General features: G+C 37.5%; 1 long non-coding RNA gene across 4 annotated transcripts; it reads left to right on the top strand.

Moving 5' to 3' along the window:
* Window positions 1-126: 126 nt before the first annotated feature.
* LOC124170443 lies at window positions 127-8,681 on the top strand. Of its 4 annotated transcripts, none has more exons than XR_006867456.1 (4): window positions 328-592; window positions 716-3,589; window positions 3,690-3,878; window positions 8,361-8,681. It is a non-coding gene; the product is annotated as an uncharacterized LOC124170443 (long non-coding RNA). The 4 variants fall into 4 exon arrangements; XR_006867455.1 differs by having other exon boundaries at window positions 328-550; XR_006867454.1 differs by lacking the exons at window positions 328-592; window positions 716-3,589 and adding an exon at window positions 127-321.
* The last annotated feature ends 14,950 nt before the right edge of the window (window positions 8,682-23,631 follow it).

Below are 23,631 nucleotides of genomic sequence, written 5' to 3' on the forward strand. Positions count from 1 at the left end.
CCATTGCAGCGATAATATTGTTCAGGAAATAGATTCTTATTGTAGTACTTGGGAAAATGCCTCAAGTCCCTTAAGTGACGTCACAAACCACTTCATCGAGTCAAAATGGCTGGGGTGGGGTGTGGATCTATGAAATGTCCTTGGAGACCGGAGGAAGAACTGCTTCCGGTGTAAACGTTAGTTAACATTAGTCAATATGTCAATTAGTTTATTTAATCAGGCTTTGCTTGCACAAGTGTGATAATCCCGTGATATTTTAGTGTGAGTGAAAGGCATGACTATTTACCTGCTGAAATAGTAACGGACTTGGTTCGAATCGAGGTTAGTGGTTTCGTACATCTGTAGAATGTTATTGTTTATTACTGGTGTTTACTATGTGCCATCGTTGTTGTCTGAACGGAGGAACAATATAAGCCTACAGAACAATTTTAACAATAATCCCTTGAAAACGATTTTTGTTTGGAATTTGAAAGATATTTTGTATAGTTGCGACTGAACTTTTTCGTGAACTTGGTGAGAAGAAAGGTCATTCAACACCAAGGTTCTTAGAGTAAGTACCGTCTAAGAACCTTGATTCAACACTACATCGCAGGTTACCCTAATTCGAGATTAATATTTTCATGAACTTAATTGAATCACCATTGCGAAATCGATGTTTGTAACATATCCATATGATGACTAGGATATTTTGCTAATTGCTACTTTTCTTTTCAAGGGACTCATTGTCATGACAATTCCTCGAACTAAACCATCCAAACCTATGAACTTTCCATTCTATTCGGGTTTCTTCACCGCGTTTGTTGTATTTTGAAGACAACAGTTTCGCCGAAATTACAGTCGGCGTCTTCAGGTCGAAGCCATCTAACCAACGCCGCGAAAATCTTCGAACCTACATCCAAACCTATTTTCATCCAGTTTTATTTCCTTCGTGGTGTAAATAGGAACTACTACATGATCCGTTCCATGTACATTCACGGGTCGTGTAGCATACTGTTTACGACCTCAAATATTATTTTTTTCAAGTGTTTATTATGTTACCATTTCCTTCTGTGACCTTGTATTCCATAAATGGTGGACTTTTGGTGAACAAAAAATGCCAGTCTTAACAATACAATACCACATTGTTGATGTTGTTGCTAGATTTAGTTAATTAATTCTTCATGGTACAATTATATGCCAGCCTCTCGAAAGCCTCAATGAATACCAACTTCTTGGTGGGCTGAAATAGGCTTAATGCTTAAAATCACGCACGACTGGCATATTTAAGTAATAGAAAATATGATTCTCGGAAGAGAAAGTGGTAAGATTTAGTGTTGTACTATTTCAAAGTAAGAAAATATGTTTCTGTGAGTGGTAGTTAATTCAATGTTTGAATACACCACCTGTAGAAAGTTTCAAAATTGTTCCAAAAGTTATGAAATTGACTTTATAAATAATATCAGTCAATTGATGTAGGAGGGCATAGCACGAAACTTATTAGGTATTGAGTATGAATTTTGAGTTGATAGCTACATTTTCCTTTCCTTGATTACTCTGTCAACGTTGTAATTGATTTTTTTCCGGCGTACAATTGTTCAATAGAACTAATCAGTGTTATCGAACCAGTTACCTTACTGATGCCTCTGTCTATTTTCTATTTTGTGTAACTATCACTACGTTACCTCCAACGTCTATTCATACTGATGTTTGCTTATACTTGTGGCGTTTTGTGAATGAATCAGATAATGTGCCAAGTGTTAAAAATCTGCTGCAGCATTGAGCAAAGACACTTTAGATCGAGCATTGACTCAATCGTTGATTTAGTCTTGAAACAATTGTCCCAGAGGAATACTTTCAGACCGTGTCACTCAGACACATGTTTTTAGTGGTGATGTTCTTTCGACCCGCGAAGTAGCCTTGAATTTCTAAATCTCTTGGCACAACTTAATTAGTTACAGATGACAGTTGAGGTATAATATGTAGGTGAAACTTGTCATGAGTCATTCAAACCAATGCAATTTGGATTAAAATTTTATCCCAGTGCAATTCCTCTAAAATTCAATCAGGCCCCTTTGAAATCTGTGGCAAGAACACCTGGGATTTTGTTTAAAAATTGTGTGTGTGGTAGAACCTTTAATTTATTCCAAATTCGGTCAATTTAGATTTTCAAAGAACCTTTTTATCAAGAAATAAACTTCCAAGTAACACCCAAAAAATGGCCATTGTAGAAATTGTGGGGAAAAATCAATTTTATAATGTTTTTAATGCGGTAGTAGTAATATGGAGACTGGAATTTTGAAAATGTCTTTCTTCTGCATTAGTTTGTTATCTTCTGTTAAATTGCAAGACATTTTTTAAAAGAGTTGATTGGGAAGCAACCAAGCAACCATGGCGAGTGATTAAAGTACAATTGTTGGGTAGTGTTACATATTCTAATGGCTTTTTTTTCCTTAATTAACTCCAATATTGTTGATTTTTATTTAAAAGTACTGTTTAGTGCAAAAATTATGCATAGTCAAGAGAGGGCACATCTCATTGAAGCCATTTTCGGAAACCAACAATATCAGCTGAAATATAATGTCATGTGTCTTAGCTCTTGGAGTCCTAAGTGGTCGTCGGCGATATGCTAAGTGTCAGTGTAGGTAAATTCCACCCACACTCGAAAGGGGAGGGGTTGAGGAATAATTTAATTCTGGTTTACTGATTCTCTCAGAGTAGGTGGCGCTGGACAGCTACTCGGTGGCTCATATACCAGTTCATGACTGAGTTTCAGGGGAGGGTTAGAAATAGGACAGGATGATGAGAGATGAATAAAATGTAGGAAGTACATATGTAGAACAAACAGAAAATACTCAGGCTCTCACCATCCTTGAATGTCGCAACCCAAGTGATGGAGTCCTCAAAATTCCCAAAGCGAGTGTTTACCTGTCGTGAAGTAACTAAAATAAAAGAAAAGCTGCTCGCTATCTACTGCTAGCATAAGAGCGTCGCAATAACAGAAACAATGAAGGCGAGGGGGGACAATATCTTTTGCTTCTTATATTTTATGATTTTTTTTTAAATTTCATTGCCTTTTTCACAACTGATAGATTGCAGTTACGTTCCACCAATAAATTCTCACCCACCCCTAATTGAAACAATTGCCTCCAATGAAGTTGTCTGTATTGATGCCCAGGGGTGGTCTTCCCAGATCAGCTGTTCCGCAATCGTTGAGGGCCCTGCTCTTAGGTGGGCCCCCACAATACTCGCGTCTATCGTGAAGCGTATATGAAATGTTCATTGAAAAGGAATCAGATTATTTGGACCAGTCTCTCTGCACTCATAAAATTTGCAATCACTAGTCGCTATATTTATTTTGTTTAATTGTTTCCTTTTAATGCGTGGTTGGACGGCTGGTGTCCTAACACCCCCTACCACACACCTTTTTATGCAGCTTGCAGTGTTGTTTGTGGATGTGGACTTCTGTCTGCCAATGTGTGGACTAGTGTCTTCAACCTCTTGTTTGTTTAACTCAGTCTGAGAATCACATTCGAAAATGATGGATTGGTTGTGGAACTGGCAATTGTATTGTTCTGGATCGAATCCCAGTTCAACCAAATGATCTTTCATGGTGAATTTCATTCTTAATGGATAGAAGCATCTAAGATTTAGCTTTTTGCATGACTGCTTATTTCATGGTGCCCTTTTGTTTTTGGCTTATTCTTTTGTAGGTTGGCCTGTGTGATGGCTTTCCACGAAGTGTTTGTGTTTGGTCTGCCTGAATGAGTTAACTGGCTTCAAGCTGTTCAAGGAGCAGTGCCTGGAATCACGCTCCGCCTTGCAGAATGAGCTCCACTTGGTGATTGGTCAGGAAATGCAAGAAAAGCTGCAGGATGTGAAAGTTGATGAAGATGAAGTTGGTGAGTGAGCTGTTTTGAAATGTCGGTTTGAAAGTGCCATTCTTAGTTTGATGGATGAGAGGGGCTTAAGCCAATTAACAAGTGTCCCACGGTTAACACCATGCACACGTTCTGCAAAAAGGTGACGTTAATTTATTGGTGTATTCAATGGTGGACTGGCCAGGTCGGCATTTGCCAAGGACCCTGATCTTAGGGGGGGCCACGCAAAGCTTGCGTCTAACGTGGAGTGAATATAAAAGGTAAAATAAAACGATACTCGGATTACTTGAACCAGTTCTTTTGCAGTAGAGTATTTTCCTTTGTCAAAGAAAATGAAAGGCATTGATTGCGATTCGTTACCCACCATTAGTGTATTCATAATATACAAATTATTTGGTTTCAGTAATCCCAGTTCAGACAAACGGCAATGGTCAATTTTATCCTCATTTGAAAAATGCCAGATTGGCGCCCATGCGATGCCACTCCACTCGACGTGACAGGGGCCTATTTTCAGTACGAGTTGGTTAACACATGGAAACGTCTCTTTATATTCACCTATTAAAACTGCCCATGGTCAAAAAGTTTCCTTCGTTTGATAAGGTATTCATTAGAGATGTGCGAATAGTATCCGCGAATACTCGAATACCTCGAATAATAGAAAGTATTCGATATTCGAGATCTCGAATAGTTATGCCAAAGGTACCGTCTCGAATACCTCGAATACTTTGAATTTCGCGTCATACACTGTCGCTCGCACGTCGTTGGTAGTTGACTCGGAAAAATGAGAACTCTAGTCGTCTAGTGCATGCAGCGCCGTTTTAGGCAAGCTAACGAAATACATCAAATTCACGGGTTCGAGCGGTGAAAAGAGTTCGACGTGGGGAACCGAAATTGATCGGATGAAAAAAATCCGAAAATCCCAGGTGTCCCCTATCAGGAGAACCTCAGTTCCGTGGGATAGCAACATTGGCGCATTTCCCACGATCCGCTATCCCCATCCATTCAGCGTTCGCCCCCCCCTCTCAGACGATTTCCTCTTCCCCGAAAACAAAAAAAAGGTCCCGGCTCGTGCAGGGATCGTATTACGAAGACCTCAGCTTTGAAAAAAATATCAAGTTACCGGAAAATAATAGAATCGTGTTTCACCCTTCCCTCTTTCTCCCCACTGACCATTTTCCCGCATCCATCTTATGATAAAATGAGAGGAGGTGTTTGCCGTGTGTCCTTTGTGGCTAATAATGACAGGCACTTATTTTGAATCTTCCCCAGGAGATGAAACTACCATAGGGAGGAACTCAGTGCCGTGGGATAGTGACATTAGCGCATTTTCCACGATCTGCTATCCCCCTCCATTCAGCATTTGCCTCACCCACTCTTGAGGATTTCCCCTTCTCCGAAATCAAACAAAAGCTCCCAGCTCGCGCAGGGATTGTATTACAAAAACCTTAGCTTCAAAAAATATCAAGTTACGCGAGAAAAATAAAAACGTGTCTCGCACCCACCCCCTTTTCTCACCCACTGACCTTTTTCTACCTACCTGCTTCGAATTCCCCCCTTTCTCGAGGTCAACTGCTGCATGAGTCATCTACTAGCCCGAAAGGTGTCTAACAATGACTTTCGGCAATTGTTATTACACCTTTATTGGATTGAAATATTAGTAATGTGCGCGTAATTTAAAAAAGAATAAGACCAAACACGACATATTTCTGACTTTATTTAAGCATTTTGCGCAGGAAAATAAATACCGGGAAGAAGAAGAAATACGACGGAGGCGTAATGCTCAAATAGGGTGGTTTCCTATTATTTTTTATTGCCTAAATCGAAATATTAATACTCCTGAAGTACGTATTTAACGCTTTTAGAGTTTTATAAGACGATATCTATTTTTCGCGATTAAATTAAAAGTGAAAATTTTCAAGCGCGCGAAAACGCGACGGGTAAGTATGAATGCCGGGAAAAACTCCGCGTGACGTCGTTCTGGTTCCCGCTGCCGCAAGTGAGGTGACCTTGGGGCGAGGCTCTGAGCGCCATTACGACGCAGGATGCTAGCAGGTAGCCGAGTACCATGCTAGCTGGTAGCGCTTGGCTTAAATAAGGATTATTAATACCTTATCAAACAGACTGTGTGATTATTAAGACATGTTTCCCTGAGCTCTGTGCCTCATGCATGCATTGGTAACCTCAGACGATGTAAAACTCCGATCCTCTCGTGTAGAAACTAGGTCCCTGTGATGTCACGTGGAGTGGCATCGCATAGGTGCCAATCTGGCCTTTTTTAAATGAGGTAAAATTGAACATTGCCATTAGTCTAAACCGGTATTTATAGAACGAAATAATTTGTATATTTTGAATACACTAATGGTGGGTAACGAATCACAATCAATACCTTTCGTTTTCTTTAATGAAGGAAACTACCCTATTGTTTACATAAAATTAAAATATTCCATTAATCAGCTAAATTCCTGTTTGAATCCTTTAAAGGCAATCACAATTACTCGCCAAAATCTTGGGTTTCCTGCTGCATAGGAGACCTAGTCAAACATTTTCACATTCATCGTTTAGTATTCGAGGTATTCGAAATTCGAGGTATTCGAATATTCGAGTAATGATTTAATATTCGAATTCGATATTCGAATTCGAGAAATCTACTATTCGACCCATCCCTAGTATTAATAATCCTTATTTAAGCCAATGGCTACCTGCTAGCAGGGCACTCTGCCTCCTGCTAGCATCCTGCGTCTTATCAGCGCTCAAAGCCCCACTCCAAGGTCACCTCACATGGCGACAGCAGGAACCAGAACGACATCACACGGGGTTTTCCCAGCATTCATACTTAGCCGTCGCGTTTTGTCGCGCTTGAAAATTTTCACTTTTCATTTAATCTCGAAATAGATATCGTCATTTAAAGATGTAAAAGCATGAAATACGTATTCCAGGTGTAATAATCCTTCGATTTAGGCTATGACATAATACTAGGAAACCACCCTATTGTAAAGTCGTACATTTTCATCAGTTGCTTTGAACTCTATGCATACTCCATTCAAAATGATTATATAAATATTGAATAAAGTAATGGCATCCGAATGTAAAAGATAACCTGATGATTTTTTCAAAGGGTTGTTTGACAAGGTATATTTTAGAGCAGTTTCAAGGAATGAATTCACTAAATAGATAATAGAACCATAACATATTATTGAATTTTAATGAACTGTGAAGTTGTCACTTTTCATAGTATTTTTACTCACCATTTTCATATTTATATGAACTTTAATATGTTACTTAACCCATGGGCTGCAAGTGTTCACGACTTACGCTGCCAGTTCCGAAGAGAGACCCCCTGTGCAGAAGGCGTCTTTGTGCCGCAAGGGATTGTCTGTTGGAATTAAGCCCTTTAGCGATCCTTACGGTGAGATATATTATACAAGTGCAAGATATCCAGGTGGCAAAAGAAATTTTGGGTGAATGCAGCAGTACAATAAAAATACAATGCGTATAAAAACCGTTCCTGCAGCATAAATGTAATGAGAGAGTTGATAGCGTCTAAATCCTTTTCAGTGCATGCCATTTCCTGAAATGTTTGGTGGGAGGACGCACGAATCCATCGTGAGGCCCACAATCACCCCACACAGCCCCTGCGTGTATTTCAGGCAGCGTTAGTCACTCTTTTGGACCACAGGCCTACTTTTTATGGGCTGTTTCTCATCCGTTCACGTCACTGCTAGCCTCTTTGGGTCTTCGAAGCTAGGCTAACAAGGGGAGTGTCTTAAAACTGGGACTCGGAATTCAATCACGCTTTGTGCTATTATAGTTCATCAGCAGCCATCTTTATATCACCTCCCATATGGGTTTTTTATATATATTACCAATAGTTTACACAAAAAATGCAGCTCTTCCCGTGTGAAAAACTTTCTGAACAGTTTTCGCAACCAATGAGGGAGAGCAGATTTTATATATTTTTCTGTTTCTACATAATATTGTCTTGCAAGGATTAGTAATGGCTTTATTTATGTTGAAAAAATTTGAAAACTTTGAATTTGTATAAAATATTTTTAAAATCTCATTCAGAAATGAGCTGTTCGTTTGGATAGATATTGCAATGGCTCCATACAGGTGGGTCGGGTCATTATTTCTTAGTAATAATATTGATTAATTGGGAATAAATAATGAACAATTTGCTTATATCAGTTCTTTTGTCCTACTCAAGGTGTATGCTATGCGAAGTAATCATTGAAACCTAATATTTTTGAAGTTCTTCGTTATTGCGTTAGACTTTGAAGTCTGTGTATTTTTTGCACCTCAAAATAAATATGTATCAACTTCTATTGTGTTTGTCGTGATGATATAGCCTTACTGGATGAACCATTAGCGTTCATTTCTAACGCTAGCTTTAAATTATATGACTCCCTAATTATCAGTGTTTATTTTTTGTTAGGGAGGTGAAGAAGGTTATGACGTAACACCTGTGCTTTCATGTACTATGATGGAATAATCTCGATGTTTCAGGTGCAGACGTGGAAAATGCAGACGGAGGTTATGGTGAATTCGAGGATGGAATGAACAGCTGTGAAAATTGAATGTAACAATAGTGAATCGTGTGGAAAGTGCTGTTGTGTCGCCTCTTATTAGTATTGTTTTCGTATCAGCTGATTTTAATGTGCTCACTGAAAGTTTTGATAGACCCTGAACTGTCCCGATAAACTGAATCTTAATTGTGTGAAAAACTTTCTTGCTTATGGAGGCAACAATTTTGTATTGAAGTCCAAATGATAAATATTGCATTATGTTCTGCATGGATATTGCATTAAACATCAGTGGTGGATCATATTTATTTGGAAATATTATTTATGTTCGGAGAAATTGTTTGTTTTCGAGCAAGCAATTCAAGACAACTGCCCGTGTGATAATGTAAAAAAATTCCTTTGGCAGAAGGTAGCGATTAATGTGGGAAAAAAGAATTTCGACTCGAAGCATGCATGTGTAAATACTTTGCAAAAGAATGGCTGATCAAAATATACGCTATTATTCAGTTTCATTGAAAGCTGTTAACTATCATTTTATTTGGCGTGTGTGAGTGGGTTAACAAAAGGTTGAAAAAATTTGAGAACTGACCCAAGAACCCACATTGTGGATGTATTCGTCACACGTTAAGTTTCGAAATAAAATTATGCATAACAAATAGTAATGCAGTGCAGTTCAATGGAGCACCACATTTCTCAAAGATTCCACTCTTGACTTCTCTGCTGCTGTCAATTCTTTGCCCGTAAATAAGTTAGCTTGGTGTGTTGAATCGACTATGCATTTTGTGGAATGCTATTTTTTTCTGTGTTATTCTATTGAGCTTATCCTTCTTGCTTCGTCCACCACGCATAACTCCGCTTTCTTCTACAAAAAAAAATAGTCTGATTGTAAGTTTATGAGGCGTATATGAAGTGCATTGAAGTGTATTATTTAAATAATTTTATTTAAAATAGTATTTCCATTTATCCTCTAATGCACAGTTAGAGTCTAAATGTATGTTGATACCATTTTTTTCATAAAGTAAACACTTGAAAAATAAGTAAATTCCAGGAAAAAAATATCATTTCACATTTCTGAGCCATTTGGACTCTTTTTCCCCTCAGCTGCCACAAGCCAAGTATTGTTATTAAAAAAAATTGTATGAACAAGAGCCACATTCTCTAGACTACATGTTTGGTCTTAGATTTACTGACCAATATTTCAAAAAAAAGTAAAACCTGAAATACTCATAGTGGCAGTCAAAACACCACCATTTTTATTTCACAGTATATTGGAGCACATATTAACCTTCAATGTATAAAAAAATTGGATGAGTTAACTACTCTGCCTTTAGGTGATAATTCTGAAAATATGAAGTAATGTTTTTGAGCTAAAAAAAATCGGTTAATTAACAACTGTTGACATCGTTTTGGGTGGCATAACAATGCAAGGGGAATAAAAGACATTGCTATGAAAGCTATGTACTTGGATAGACAAGGGGTCAAAATTTCATTCAAATATATTATGTGGTTTCTGAGTTATGAATTTTTACCCTGTGCCCTGCACTCTGGAATTTCACTCCCACTAGTGCCACTTCTGAGCAAGCATCTCGAACTTCGGCCCCTCATATCTTGCAAACTATGTGAGTAAGGGAGGAAATATTTTACATGGTTAATTAAGTAGGTAGTAGAAGCTAGTGACAAAAATTTCATTAAAATCCGAGTCGTTGGGTGCCATGCCTGGGTGAACTGATATGGAATGACCCAATCCTGTTTTTCCATTTTTTAGTAATTAGTATGAGTACTGTTACTTAGTGACTTTGTTTCCACAAGTTATGTCATAATATTGCAAGGATCATCACTGTTTATGTGCCTCTATTAATGTTTATGTCTTTCTTTATGGTTTCTTTCCAAACTCAGTGTACGCTGTGGAGGTGCTTACCCAAATGAACGACAGAGAACCTTAACACATGAAAAAATGATGTCATTGCTATGAGAATATGGTCGCATGGTGTTTCAGCGCATCATTAATTTTACAAATTCTAATAATTATGTAATATCTCACATAAAAAGTACCTTGGTATTTTTAGACTTGGAATTGAGATTTGGATTAACAGTGTGGTAATTACCATTTGTGTGTTCTTTTATTATGGATGCAAAGGTTAAGGGTACCACTGGTGGAAAGATGCATTTAAACCTCCGTTAATCAGTTAACACACTTCATGATGCATTCGTTGTTTGTTGAACGTGACTTGCATGTGAACTTTATCACCCTCATTAAGAAGCAACCCTAACCTTGGTTTTTCTCTCATCTCTTCATTCCTACATCTCCCTTGTACCAATTGTTTTGTATTTGAAATATTATTTTCTTTTTCATCATATCAAGGGAAGAATTATTTTTCACGAGAATGGGAGGGAAAGATTTTCTTCAGATAAAACTAAAATTTTATTTCACCTTCAAACTCTCAGAGACGTATCTGCATGTAGGTATCTCAGTCATAAATGGTGCTGTTTGTGGATTGCCATATGCCTCTACTGCTTCCCGAGGTGAAGAGGTGGACGGCCAAAACAAAGGAGCCGTTGTGATAGACGTTGACTGGATGAAGGCTGGGACCAAGAATAGTAATCATAATAATAATAATAATTTATTTGTCCGAGGATCTACAAGAAGATATAAGACACATAAAAAAAGGGAGAAGGATGTTCATAAAATTTAGTAGATTAGAAACATATAGTTGAAATGTTATGTACAAGGGTGTATATTCACATATAATATATTTTCAAAAATACATGAAAATGAAGCACTAGATTGTGGAGTCCATCAGGTATTCGGTAGCAGAATAATAATGCCTTTCAGGCAGGAATGCCTTTAACTTCCTTTTATACAATACCAATGACTAACATTGATTTTTTAAATGGTGCGGAAGTTTATTGTATGTTCTGAGTCCCATTTCTCTTGGACCTAATTTAGTTCTATTTGTCCTCACTGTATTATAGTGAAGGCTTTGCCTATTGCTGGTTCCATAATTATGAAAACCGGAGTTAATTTCAAACATGTCCAGACTTTTACGCATAAATATTTTGCTCAGAGATAATAAATAGACACATGGTAACGGGAGGATCTTCAAAGTTTTAAAGATGGGGCTGGAGGAAGCATCATAAGGTTTTTTTAATATAATTCTAATTTCCCTTTTTTTGTATGGTAAATATTTTGGATGCGTGAGGTGATGAGCCCCAAAAAATTATGTTGTACGACATCAGGGAATAAGAAGCGCCATAGTATACAATAAGTAAGACATCTGTGTTAACAGAGTATCAGAGGTGGCGGAGGAGTATAGCGGACGCAGAAAGTACTCAAGGGGGGGGCACAAAAGATATGTTGCGTTACCTTTATTTCTAACGTAATTAAAAAATAACCATGACACACGAAATGTTTTAATTGAAGTTATTACACTCGTGTACGCAGTGATGTAGATTATAAATAAATATAAATGGAAAATAAATTTAGATGTTACTCACAAAAAATCCAACAGCTGAACATGTATTATTCTTCCGGCGTCAAAGGTATTTTAACCAGTACGCTTGCAACTACATAGTTTGGATTTTAGGGGGTACGCCATACGGGCCCAAATAAAGCACTGCATGTACAAGACGATGCCATCAAAGGATATGAAAAATTACAGTTGTGGCTGCCCCAAAAGGGTGCGGCTTGCGCCCCCACCTGTATCCGCACTGACCAAGGAGGAACTTTCTCCTGAGGAGAATGCCCAGGTGTGTATAAAATTCATACAATCCAAATGAATGTGATTCAAATTGGACATTCTGAATGCTGGATATGGTAAATGAAAGAGATTTGTTCTTTCTACTCGGCTTAGAAGTACATAATACGAGTAATTCAAAGGTGACATCCGTTTATGATTTGGGTTTTTTCCCAGCACTTGATACTGCTGAAATACTTTTGGGTTATACACCGGGTGAGTTGCTTGTAGGCTGACGATTCGATAGCCATATCTGCCATTGTCCTCAGGGCTTAAGGGCGATGTCCTACTATATTTGGAGGATGATGGCAGAGGTAGTTGAGGAAACGTTGGCCTACAAGCAACTCACCTGGTGGAAAAAGTATTCACCAGTGCCATCCTTATGCTACGCAATGAAAATTCCTAACAAAACCTCACTTCTATATCCACTAATTATGCATCTATCGTCATCATTGGCCAGCAATCCTGAGATTATAAGACAGGGTCTCAGGTGGAACTGTAGTCTCCGAACTCTGACCTCTGAACCAGCCCAACCTGGAGATTAAGACTTAATTAGCAAGTATGGCAGAAGAATGCCTGTACCTTGCAGTGTCGCAGCAAGGGGGAGGGTTTTGGGGGTTAAAACCCTCCCCCCCCCCTCAGAGCTCAGAAATTTTTAAAAGTTTAATCCATTTTAATTAATTGGATTAATATTACTTACAGAATAGAGTAAATATTAATAAAATATCCCTCCGAAAGCCATAAAACTCACCATTTCGAACTAATTATCTTAAAATTTTTCTGAAGGAGTGACCCCACTCCTCCCGCTTACCCTGGAGGGTATTCCACACCCGCAGACACCCCAGTATTAGTTGCGCCTAAAAACCCACCCCTCCCCCCAGCCTTAATTCCTAGCTGCGTCCATGGCAACGGGAAATCCATGGGGAGTTGGTGCTGAGGTATAAGAATCCACTTTTCATAGCTCTCCCTCCCTCCAACACCTCATCCTACCATGTGTCTTTCCTCTCCTCGACTTCCAATGGCTTGCCTCAACCATACATCACACCAATCGGCTGTCTCTCCAACCCAAAATAGATACAGGAGAAGAAATCCGGTGATACGCTGTTCTCCCCCATCCCCTCGTAAACATTAACAGGCCTAATATAATTCCTTAGAAATGAAAATTTAGGAGGAAGAGTTCTCACAGGGTTTCCAGTCGTGTCCAAGGGTTTTTCAGCACCGACGTTTCGAGGCAAAAGTCTGCCATCGTCTTCAGGGTGAATTTGACATTGACCCTGAATTTGAATTTGACATTCACCCTGAAATCAATGGCAGGTATTCTCTTGTTTTAGAGTGCTTCCCGGACTAATTCCAAGCTTTCTTTGTCAGTTTGCAATCTTTTTAGCGGTGATTACATGGTTGTACTCGTATTATTAATGCTCCATGTAAGGCCTAGTTTCGAAAATCACACATCCATAGCTTTATGATCACAGATACAGAAAAGTGGTTCCCACGAATGCATTAAAACAACTGCTCGACGTCAGAAACTACACTGTCAGGCACCACGCCACATGGTTGCGTCTCGCACCGGTTCCCCGGGTAGCAACTGCTGCGGGACGTGCATCCGTGATCAAGGAGCGCAGTGGTGCACTGCTAGGCTTGGAAAACGGGAACACGGTGATCCCGTGAATGCAGCTAGCGAGCGATCTCTTCTGTTTTTACGAAGGGAATTCTAACGAAAATAATGAGCCCGGTGTATCCTAGCATTCAAATGCAGTAATTCCGATGATTTTGCGTCGGATTTTATTTTTTTATAAATATCGCATAAAAAATTGGGCGAGAGTGAAAAAAATAATGCACGGATTATTCGCAACCCGGATATTCTGTCTGTATTCATAAAAGAAATGTATTTATTTATATTTTACCGCTTACATTGTATTGAAATAGTCAAATGTGTCACCAAAAGTTCAGTGTGTAAAGATTGGCATGAGTGTTGAATCTAGTCAAATAGACTACTTTAACAGTCTTTCAAAATAATTTTTTATGTTTTCATTTTGTTGAGATGCAAAGGGTATAGCTCAGCGGTTCCCAAAGTTTCTCCCCTGGGGGGCGTTGCTGTGGTATACGGGGGCGAGAAGTGCAAAGGGGATGGCAGGGGGGCATCGGAGGGTCCTGACAATGTGACAAGTGCGAATGTTCCATAACCTTCCTTTTGTCTTTGTTTTCCAGCTTTGTTTCTAAAGTTTACTTTGTTTCCCGCGTCTGGAAAAAATTTAAACCATGTGTTTTCTTACATTTTAAACTAAAAACTGTTGAAAAATATTTCCAACCCTTTCCTGCATAAAGGAAACGTTTGAAGGGGCTCAGTATCATTTGGTCTATCGTTGGTGCATCTTCACGACACTGAGAACTTCAGCAGTAAAGGTCAGTGTGAAAAAAAACGGTTGTGAATGCGGAGAGGAATCAGGTCATCTGATAACTAGATTCGGTAGTTACGCACCAAATATTTACTAGAATGATCATTTTCCAAAGAAGTCGGTTCCAGCGATATTACCTAGGCTGTTTTGGTATGTGATTTTACATTCTTCAGATGATATCGTTGTAGTACTTCTATATAATATTTCCTATTATTATTTTATGATGGCGAAGTATATTACAAAAATAAACGGCTAGTATACTGTTTATGTTTTCATGAAATGGTAATAAAATATTCAAAACGAGGACCTTTTCCCTTATACTTTGTACACGTAAGATTGCAACAGATGGAGCTCCATCAATGACTGGTCGTCACCATATGGTTGTATTGTATACTTGAGAAAATATGTATCAATTGTCTTTGCTATTCATTTTGTCATTCACCGACAACATCTAGAGGTCAAAAACTGAGTGATCGCCTTCACAAGTCCTTGAAAATAGTAATTATAGCAGTTAACTAAATTTAAGCCCATGCTCTTAACGATCGACTCTTTCGAGAGGTGTGTGATGACAACGACGAAGATTTTAAACGTATGTTACTACACACCGAAGTCCGTTTGCTGTCAAAAGGCAATTGTATAAGGCGTTTCTATAAACCTTTTAACACTGTCGTGCAATTTTTTTAGGAGAAAGATGCTTTTCTCAGCAAAAACCTTATAGAGATTAGGAGTAACGTTGCATTTTTGACTGAACTTTTATGAAATGAACTGAAAAGTTTAATGAAATGAATTTACAATCGCAGGGAAACGACAAAAATCTTATGAAGGCAAAATCTGTGGAGGCTGTGTTTATTTCCAAGTTGATTTTATTTAAGCACAGCATAGGTTGCCGCGAGCTGTATCAATTGCCTTCCCTGCTTGAGCTAGAAGAGCAAGCTGGTTCATGTGCTGATGATTTGAGCGTCTTTTGCGACCATTTAGCTACTTACCTTATGTAAAAATATGACGCAGATTGTTGAGGATCTCCTTTTGTTGGAAATTCCAGACTGGGTGGTAAATCCGTTTGTAGATAGGGGAGACTGGGGCACAGTGGGACACGGGGCACAGTGGGACAATTGATTTATTTAAACAATTTACTCTGTCAAAGGGCAAATGCATTAAAATTAAGGAAGTCATATCACGAGGAATAATGCACAAAAATCTTATTTCCTAATCTTATGTAGCTTCGCGTAAATGTTATAAAATATGTTTTTTTGCTATAATTTTCGTAACTTTCATGTTATGAATATTTATGCAATTCTCTTAATTATAGCAAGTTTCATAAGGAATAACTTGGTGAATACATTATTTAAAGACTTAGTAATATTTTTCTAGACATATTTTTCGAAAGTAACATGTTTAAAATTTTTGCTGACAAATACAAGACTTCAGGACATGCGGGGCACAGTGGGACAGCTGAAATTGGGGCACAGTGGGACAACTTGGATTGGGGCACAGTGGGACAACTCGAATTGGGGCACAGTTTGATGCCGAATTACAGCCCAGGAGCTTCGTACTATCAATATCCGTTACCTAAACGCACTCAAATTTCATATCATGCTTACTTTATAATGTTTTGGCTCCATATTGATGCTTTAGGATTTAAAGCAGTACATTTCAGTTAGTGAATGTGAGGACAAAACTAAAGAATGGCAACAGCAATGAACATGAGAAAAGTAATGCCGAAGTAAATAATTAGTGTGAACCCCGATCGTATGCGACAATTTGTCTACATTTCCTGAATCCCACATCTGTTATATAGATGTGCTCTTTGTAAGGAACAGTTCAGTCTTGGCCAGAAGCGAGCTTGAGGTAGTGAGAAGAGAGAGTCTCATAAACATTAGTTGCTGCCACATTCCTCCTTTCTACAAACCTGCTCTGGGAACATTCAGTGATTTGCGTGAAAGGAAGAAAAACAGGCAATCAAACTTTATTTTTAAAGAGAATTTTTAGGCAAGATTGTTTATTACGTATTATCTATTTAATTCAAATTATTTATAAATTGAATTTTTGAGATTCATAGCTTATAAAATAAATTACCACCATAGTAAACTGTGACTTAAAACTGCAGCACGACTGCACCACAGACTGTCTCCTCTGCGCACGAAAAAATTAGTATATGAGATAGCTCAGAGAAATAGAAAGAAATACCCGCCATCTTGCGATCAGAAAGACATCGCTGATGTTGGTTTATTTTACGTTTTTTTGAAGCGGAATCCTTCGATTAGCCTTCGAAAACCAGAAGCAACCTCACTGGCCAGAGACGTGGGCTTCTATAGGACGGTTGTGAGTGCATTTTTTTCCGATCTATCAGCTCTTTATGTCAACATGTATTTTCCGCTGGAGGTGTAATCATGATGAAAGTGGTTTCACTGCCGTTCAACTTCAGGAAAAGTGACAGCCCTCAAAGGTGAAAACAAGTAGGTGAAGTTACCTCCTCTGAAAGAGGCTCCTCGATGTCATTGTGCTATATTATAAAGGTTCAGGTTAATACAATTCCTCCATTTCTTGTGTTGTCTAGAGTGAAATTCCTCCAAAAAATACTGTTGAAGTGTCCCATAGGATCAGTAGGTGCCGCATGTCCTTCTAAATGGATGGCTATCAATTTATTTTTACTGGTTTTAAAATATTTCATCGATCACGCAAATTTTTTTAAAGAAAACCCTGCATTGCTAGTTTTACATAACCACGAATCATATATTTCTGCCGATACTATTGAGTTAGTAAAAATGAATGGGTGGTACTTTTTACTTTGTCACCTCACTGCAATCAATTAGATAATTGTTTGTTTGGCCTTTTGAAAAAATATTGAAATGACCGCAAATGGCCTATAAACCACCCAGGAGAGAGAATAACAATTTGCAACTTGGTTGAATACAGCACATAAAAAAGCATTTACATCTAATAATACATATTATTTTTACTTTCGGTTCAACCAGGATATGCCCTGTTAACCCAAGTATTTTTAATGACAAAGACCTTGCCCAAGAAACTGTCAAAGATCAGTTTGTTGGACCTTTAGAATTTCACTTAGAAACAGAGTAAAATCTCGAAAGCCCAGGACAACCCGGGTTGAAACTTCGTTTTAGAGAGCATAGTTTTCCTCCCTGAGGAATAACGTCCAAAATCTAGCAGGCTAATATCTACACATGCTAGACAAAAGAAAAGATAGGAGATACCTACGGACACACCAGTTAAAAAGAGACTGGAAAATATCATCAATAATAAATAAAATAATATCATCAAAGGAAAGAGAGAAAAAACAGCCTGGTCATAAGAAAATGTTGAAAAATGAGCGATAAAATGTCAAGAAAATTTAAGATTTTCACATTAAAGAACTAAAAAAAAGATTGGAACTGGAAGATATAGCTACAGTTTCAGAATAAAGTGACTAAATTTACCACCAAGGACAGTTGGCAGAACTTCAGCCATTAGCGTAATTAAATGTTGATGAAAAACATTGCATGCAGTGTTTTAAAGTTTATAATTACATGACTTAATATTTTTTATCAGCACATGTATCTTGAATAAAAATTTCTTGATTAAAATGTTCGCTTGCATGTATATTTCACCTATTAATGTTAATTAATTCATTTGTACCCTCAATTAATTTAAACTTTGTATTTTATTGAGTAATGCAAGCCTGTCCCACCCTGCCCCGTGCACTGTCCCACTCTGCCCCAGCCTGGGGCAGAGTGGGACACTTTTCAACAAAGAAGAAACTTGGGTATTTCAACTATTTTAAGTTAGTTGGATTACTTGCGAATTTTTTAATAAGTTGAGGAATATACTCTTTAAGCAATGGCACCAAAATCTTCCATTTTCCAATAATTCTGTGGGAAATAAAAATGAAATGCTAAAACTGTCCCACTGTGCCCCAGTCTCCCCTACTGAGGAAGTTGGGGTATTAGAGGAAGGATTAATTGGATCACAAAATGACATTGAATTAAAGCCAAAGTTTAAGATAAATTATCAAGAGCTTTGGCTACAGAAGGAGATTTCTCATCATTATCCTGCACTATGGATGGTGGTTAAAAAAAACTCCTTCTTGCATTTCCGACTTCATATTCGGTGGAACGTGGTCTTAGTGAAGTCACTCAGCTTATTTCCAAGCAGAGAAACAGACTTCAGGTTTGCAAATGCAATGACTAGGTGACATTAAACCGGACGCTGGAAAACTTGTATCATATCATCAAGCTAATCCTTCTCATTAAAATTTTACTTGATGGAAATATGTAATTGATTTTAGCTATAGAATCTTCTTAAATGATATCAATAGACCATGAACAAGTATAATATAAAGTCACTTAACTGTTGAAATAATTTTAAAAAACATGATTGGTCATTCTATTACTATGAATTGAAAATTTTCATGCTATATAATTGCTTAAATTAAGTAAAAAAATGACATGAAAAATTCTAAAAAAGCTTTCTTTAAATTATATATTTAAATATTAAAAAGTATATTCTCAGTATATTTCTTTAATTGTGTATTAAATCATTTGCATAAATGATTTTAAAAAACTATACATCCATTGGATTCTAAATAAAAATTTAATTAGTCATTGTTTATAATTTCATTATTACAATGTTCGTCATTTGGTTAATTAGTATATGATTCTGATTATTATTTTGAATATACCGATTAGGGTGGCGTTGAGTATAGGTTTATGGGCCCAAGGGGGCAGTTGCTCGAAAGAGCTTGGGAAACCTGGTCTAGCCGCTTAAGATGGTGAAAAGTGCCCCCTGATGTTTTGAAAAATAAAAAATATACACTTGAATTGCATAAAAAATTATGTTTCCCCAAAATTTCAGGCCCTAACAATGGAAATTTGTTTCCCCAAAGTTTCAGGCCCTAACAATGGAAATTAACAACAAAAAGAATTGAAACACGATTTTTTGTTTTTTAACCATGTCTCCAGTTTTAATTCTTGTAAAATCTTTTTCTTAATTTTAAAATGTATACCTTATTATGTTCTACCATTCTGATTTTTTTTCAAAACTTATTGACCGAAAACTAAACTTTTACATGAGTTTGAAATTTTCAAAATTATATTTAAAAATTTAGCAAAGAATAGACATGCCGAAAAAAATATATGTTGTTACCCCGACATCAAAGCATAATCCTGATTTTTTTTCACATTTTTAAAATTGGTCGAACAATGTCAAAAAAAAGGAAAAACTGCTTTGTGCCATTTGCGTCTATGTATTACAGGAGGACATTTCATTTGATTGTTGAGAGCAACTATTGTAGATCAATTTGTAATATTCTAGATTATGAATAAAGATTTACATAAACAATCCCTATCGCACTTAGATTGATCGTAATTAATTGTTATAACCGTACTGTATAGCTTTAAGTTCGTCTTCATTCTTCGAGAAATGCATTGTCTGCCGAAAATGATTTTTTTTCTTCTCTCCTGCATTTAATTAACCATGAAGTTATTTCCAGCATTTGAGCCGCTTTTCGTAATAACCACTAACCCACCAAAATGGTGGTTAATTCTCACTCCTTCGCAGCTAACCCAAAGGGACTCCTCACCCTCTCCTCTTTTCCTGTGTCGCTAATTACTCCTCTCCCTTTCGAAAGACACGCGGCCTCTCTTTTTACCCTATTTTTCACTCTTCTCAAATCCCCTCCCGTTTTTCCATGTTTCTTCCCCACCTGTCATTATTTTACAGTTATGACTATAGTCCTCCTTCCAACATGGCTTCACCACATCCCGTAGTCGTATCTTCTCCCACTGTCTCTGCTCTGTACGCCCGTCCCCATCCCCTTCTTCAAAGATGTCAAATCCTCCCCAACCCCACCCCCTTTTCTCAAGGGTATAAAGGAGATTTTCAAATGTATTGCAGTGTCTCGTACCAGATGATGGCTCAGTGAGCCGAAACGCGTTGTACGCACTAAAGAATCTCGTGGAAAAGTGCTATGATATTTCATTTATTTAAATAATATTGAACATGGTGGAAGGGTTGCCAAAATTTTCACATGTTGTACGTAGTTCCTTGGATTTGAAAGAGACATTTTGTCTTGTGCACTACTGAGAAGTATGATGCGTCATGCATGCACGCATTATCTGACAGAGACAGTCATTAAAAAACTTGTTAACTTGGGATGTAAACGTTTTCATATTAATGTTTTATTGTTTCATACAAATGTTTTATTGTCTGGTTAAACTGGACATTTAAAAACTGGACTTGGCATTGGTCAAGTCCCAAGATTGGGCTTTATAATGGATAGTTAAGTTAAATCTGTATGTTATTCAGGCAATCAAGTAAAACCAAGGACTTCCATGGGACAAAAGGTGTATGCGGAGATTATATTGTTGGAGAAAGCAGTTTTTTTGTTTAACATTGAAGTAGCAGACAATGTAGGAGTAGAAATAATCGACCACGAACGACGAACCCAACATTTTTCCATTTTTACTATATCAGCAATCAATTTCCAATGTTATTAGCACCATTACGGCATATTCATCAGAAAAATATTCCTATTACCACTTTTGATATGTCTGAAGTGGACCAAGTCTCTCAGGTTTGATAAAAATCGACTTCTACGAGAATAAAATGTGTAATTGGTGGACTAACGATAGGAGAATTGGCCAAACATCAGATTGACCTGCTTTGATAGGATTATCCCGGACGGATTAATATGGGTTTTCGTGTTGCATAAACGTCAGGATGCAACTGAGTAAGATTAATGTAGAGTCCCTGTAAGCAAGGATTGATGTATTATACAATATTTATGAAAATTACCGTAGTATCGTAACTTACATTACCGTAACATTGGGCAGTTTCAAACAAATAAAAGGATGGGAAAATTTTAGACAGAAGAGGAGAAGAAAAAGTTGGATTCAAAAGATTAGCTGATAGTAAAATTGTTGGTGAAGTTTTCTTGGATTTATGATGGATGAATAAGCCCATGTTTTGGTAGCAGAGGCAGCCATCGATACGTCGGCGAACAATCACCTCCTCCGGTGGAAAACACGATAAGACTGCACCAGCAGAGTACGCAGGGAAAGAGCAAGATCATATACTGGGAAAAGCCCGTGTGACATCATTCTGGTTCCGGCTGCCGCAGTGTGAGGCCACTTTGGTGCGAGAATATGAGTGCCGCTACGATGCAGGCTGCTAGCAGGTAGCAGAGTACCCTGCTAGCAGGTAGCCCTCGGCTTAAATAAAGATAATTAACACTCTATTAAACAAACTAAACATTCCGACCATAGGCAGTTTAAATAGGTGATTATTAAGAGATGTTTCCCTGAGCTCTGTGCCTCATGCATGCATGCAGTAGTAATCTCAGACGACGTAAAACTCCTATCTACTTGTACAGAAACTAGTTCCCTGTAACGTCACGTGGAGTGGCATCGCATGGGCGCCAATCTGGCCTTTTTCAAATGAGGTTGAAATTGACTATTAACATTCGTCTAAACTGGGATTTCTGAAATCAAATAATCTGTATATTATGTATACACTAATGGTGGGTATCGAATCGTTATCAATGCCTTTCGTTTTCTTTGATGAAGGAAACTACCCTATTCGCAGTAAGGCCTACTCCCTTTTGTTATATCTAAAAATCCTATTCTCTTCCTTCCTCTCCCTAGTTTACCTAACATTCTACCCTCTGACACTGATTTCAACATTCCCTCCCTTCTAAGTATTCCCCCTTATCTATCTTGATGTAAAAACATTATAAATTTAAGCAAATTCAAAAAGAAACATGTACAATGAAATTTTGCTACATGTGAATTAAATATTAATTGTAGTACACAAGTAGATAATGTTTTCATCAGGATTTACAAAAAACGAGGCCAGCCTATCAGGTGAGGTGAAAATCTGCTATTTTTAATTGATTCGCAGAGCGACAACGAGTCCGATGGGGTGACTTTAACCGACGATTCTTTTATAATTCATTTTTGTGATACTTGAAAGTGACTTAATATAAATTCAAACATTATTCTCCACAATTCTCTTAACATCACTCATTTTATTTCATTTAATATGACCTATTAAATACATGGAAGCCAAAAATGAAAAAATGTGAGAATTTTTTCCGATTTTGATATCTCACGGACTATGCTCATGGTCGCGGGTTAGAAATCACGTCAAATTCATGTCTTACGTTCCATCAATGCTTTTCACAACAACTTATATATCTTATACCTTAAAATTATACTCTTTTAAGCTCTTCGTGGTCACCAAGTTATCGCCAATAGCAATGACATCTATATCGAGATTTTCTAAAAATTGAGTACCTAAATCATAATAGCTCAAAAAATGCTAAAATGAAGAGACGTCATAAAAGTAATGCCAGATTCAGATGAAATAAATCAGTAAGGAACTACCTCTTTTGTTGCTAATTTAGGTAAAATCACGATGTTATTAATTTTGGCCTGCTTTTTCTATTTGGGACCACTGCCGTCCGCGTTAATCCCTATTGTGCCCGTGACCCCAACCTTCGTGGTATGATTCTTACCTTGCGTTTAAGACGTTCTATAATGGATACATAGCAGTCCGTTCGAAAAAATGCCGCTTATTGCTTTATTATCTCGGTCAAGAAAGAGGTTTTCGCACTTTTGAAGATCACTTCTCTTCGACATCTGCACAAGCGATTTATACGAAGTAGCTCGCACGGGGTTTTCCACAAATACTTTAACAAATAATTATTTATTACGCAGGCTTTTAATAACAAATTGAAAATGAATAATCGGATAAGAGTAAGAAATACTTAAAATTTATTCTAAAAATATTCTTGCCATGCAATCTGTGTTTGCTGAAATTAATTTAAGAGAAGGCCTACTCTTTTATCTGTAAAAAGAAATTTACTCGATAATTCAAAACTGAATGTTTCATGAATGTGCACGTGACTTATGAGAGGAACGACAAGAAATTAAATGTGATTATTTGCCGTTATCGTCAGATGACTCAATTTGGCCACAATGTTATCTATTTGGTCGATTTCAATTTCTTTGCACGTGTGGAGGGACGCAGAGGTGAGGAATTTCCAAGAGAGATGTAGAGTGTTTGAGAGGGAGATAAGAGGTTGAGGATAATATTAATAAGATAAGAGATGAACACACGATAATCA

Source organism: Ischnura elegans, chromosome 13 (assembly GCF_921293095.1).
Source record: "Ischnura elegans chromosome 13, ioIscEleg1.1, whole genome shotgun sequence".
Classification (NCBI taxonomy): Eukaryota; Metazoa; Arthropoda; class Insecta; order Odonata; family Coenagrionidae; genus Ischnura; species Ischnura elegans.